Consider the following 3,391-nt stretch of genomic DNA (forward strand, 5'->3'; position numbering starts at 1 on the left):
GCGCCGGTGGTTGTGGCAGAATGGAATTGGCTCCAGAAAAGCTGTATTTCATTTTGGAACTTCAGATGACACAGTAATTGGAAGTCCTTTTGTCAACCCCATAAATGACTTTTTAGTGGTTGATCCCTTCGCAAAAATGTTGAGAATTCGAAAATAGCCTTGCAAGTGGTAATATTAGTTTGAATCTCACTTATATCCATGTTTAGCTGATCACCGCGGGCGTTTTCGGTTTAATGAGCTTAATTTCATTTCTAATACTAGTTTGAACCTTGTAATCTTGCAATTTAAGCCATATAAGTCTGGAATTTGAATCTTGTAATATTTTGGGCTTTTCTCATACAATCTTTGAAATGGCATCGTATGCGACTCGTATATTGGTAGTACTATTTTGACCTTAATATGCAATGGACATAGATTTTATTAACCATTCTCGAATGTGTTTCCCTGTCGATCTCATCATAAACTATCTGTATAGCTAACTCAACTTCGAACTTAGACATTATTGCATATATAGTTGGTTTCTTCAACCGTGTGCCCTGTAGAGCGCAAAATTAATTATCGCACTCAAGTGTCCAACATCACCCTTCTTAGTAACTTTGACTTCATCACTCACGGGTAAACTTATGATTGAAGTCATTCCTCACACTTTTTTTTGCAAAGCTTTTAGCCAATAAACGCCCACGATTTCCCCCTCTTCTAGACGACGCATGGCAAAATTAGATGGGTAGGAATCTTGCGCGGTTGCGCACGATAAACTGCACGGTTGCAGGGGAACAGACTCCGCACATGAACGATACATTTGTCGCCTCTTTGAGCCCAGCAGGTAACAAGACTAGATGGTTACAGGCCGGCGAGACCGAATTTTATACATGTGCCATTTAGCCCATGTGTGTTTTCAACCTTTTGATCGCTCCCTGGTATTGCAAGAAGCACACCCACCCTGACAAATTCTTAGAGGGTATCCTTTGCAGCTCAAATGGTGCTCTGAGCGGCTGCCCACGATGAGCAGCAATTCACCATGCATGTCATGGTGGACATCCATAGAAGGTTCAAGGAGCTATCGGTGGTGCACACTTGCTCGTTCCGGGTCTCATCCCAAGGTCATCGTCGCCCACATGTGCGTGTGCAATCACGTCCTCGTCTACCACTACTTCCTAGCGAAAAGGCCTTGCGAGCGTTTTTCCCGGTTTGTCGACATCCCCCACTACATGTTCACTATGATGGACATCACCAACGATGTAAAGGTGCTCAAGAATTCAGGCATCACCTGCCAGAATCTTGTTGACATCCAGGTGTTGGAAATATGCCGTAGAGGCAATGATAAATTGGTTATTATTATATTTCCATGTTCATGATAATCGTTTATTATCCATGCTAGAATTGTATTGACGGGAAACTCGAATACATGTGTGGATACATAGGTAACACCATCCCTAGTGAGTCTCTAGTTGACTAGCTCATTGATCAAAGATGGTCAAGGTTTCCTGGCCATAGACAAGTGTTGTCACTTGATAACGGTATCACATCATTAGGAGAATGATGTGATGGACTGATGACGAGTTGATGGATATACTTCTCGCCCCTTGTTGCTTACCCCAAGTGGAAAGTGAAGATGTAGTCAGCAGCAAATTTCCCTTACACGGAGACTGTAAGGTTTATCGAACCAGGAGGACTCCTAGGCTCAAAAAGTAGGTGTCTTCCACCCTGGAGCTAGCAGAAGACGTGGACCTGCACACACAACAAATAACTTTGCTCCAAACGAGTACAGAGAGGTTGTTAATCTCTCCGGCCTTGTAGTTTGCAAGGGATGAAAACACAAACGGGAAAGTAATAGTGATTGCAACGGAAAAGTAAATGAAAGCGGTAAATGATGGAGGTGTAAACAATGACGGTGATATGAACCGGAGTCACATGACTTTCTCTAGTGATGTCTCTCTCCCAAAAGACGATAAACAACTATGCTTGGGTAAACAAATCACAGTTGGGCAAATAACAGAATTACGATCGCACCGCAATGCTAATTATCCTACTTGATAGTTAGAGGTTCAATAGTAATGGGCAGTACGCCAATACAAGTAGACCATTTATTCATCATCATCTACTTACTAATCATCCACCTTGAGATATCTATCTAGAATGTCTCTCTGGTATTAAGTTGCGAGCCCCACCCGAAGTGTAAACTCAAAGCAACGGACAACTGCATTAACGAACTATGCGTAAGGTAAACAATCCTTGCAAACGTGGTCACAAACACCGTTGTTTTCTCCCTATTGGCAACAAGCACATACCCTAGTCTCATGTTTCTATCACTCAAGCTATACATTGAGGGGCATGAACCCATAATCATGCATAACGCTCCCTCTTCGAGTTACAATCTACAACCCGGCCAAAGCAATAAATAGCAATGGAGAACATGCATGAATCGCTAAGGAATATAATATAAAAGGATAATAAAATATATAACTCATAACAATCTGAACATAATCTCAAACTCCATAGGATCCCAACAAACCGAGTATAGCAATAGCAAGACAATTACATAGATGCCTTGATCATGTAGGGCATCTAACAAGGACTAACCATTGAAGCACAAGATTGGAGAGAAGACATCACATAGCTACTGGTCATGTACTCATGGTCCAAGGAGGACTAATCACGGCATGTCCGGGAAGCGTCCATGGCAGTGGAGAAGCTTCCGGAGGTCAATCCTCCCTCCGACAGGGTGCCGGGAAGAGGTCTTCTGACGCTCCCAATCCCGGAAGCGCTGCGATGGCGGAACAATGGAGAAATTCGCGATTGAAGATAGTGTGTAAAGGTTTTCTCTCGGGACTCTAAATATAGACCAAAGGAGGACACCGAAGGAGGTGGGACCCACCCAGGCGAGCTCCTGGCGCGGCCTAGGGCCAGGCCGCGCCAGCAGGCTACCTCGGAGGCCCCTGGCCACCCTCTCACCCATCTTCCGTGATCCCGAATCTTCTGTTTCGCTGATTTTTCGTATATTTTTTATGGAATTTTTGGGCCTAGGTGCTCGGTGCACTGAGTTAGTAGGTTAGTACAAATATGTGTAAAATGATATAAAAGTGTATCAAAACATATAATAATGTCACCCAAAAGATCATGGAACAAGCAGAAGTTATAGATACATTTGGGACGTATCAACATCCCCAAGCTTAATTTCTGCTCGTCCTCGAGTAGATAAATGAGAACACAATAATTTCTGTGGTGACATGCTAACACACATATTAGAACTCCAAAGTAAATCAAGTGAGATATTCAATTCAAGTCAATACAATAACAAGCAAGAGTCTATATCTAGTATTGAGTTTAACAAAGTAAGAACATGAAGGTGCAAGAGCTCTCGCTGTGCGTGACTCGAATGTCTCCAAATAGT

This window comes from Hordeum vulgare, chromosome 2H, assembly GCF_904849725.1.
Source record: "Hordeum vulgare subsp. vulgare chromosome 2H, MorexV3_pseudomolecules_assembly, whole genome shotgun sequence".
Lineage (NCBI taxonomy): Eukaryota > Viridiplantae > Streptophyta > Magnoliopsida > Poales > Poaceae > Hordeum > Hordeum vulgare.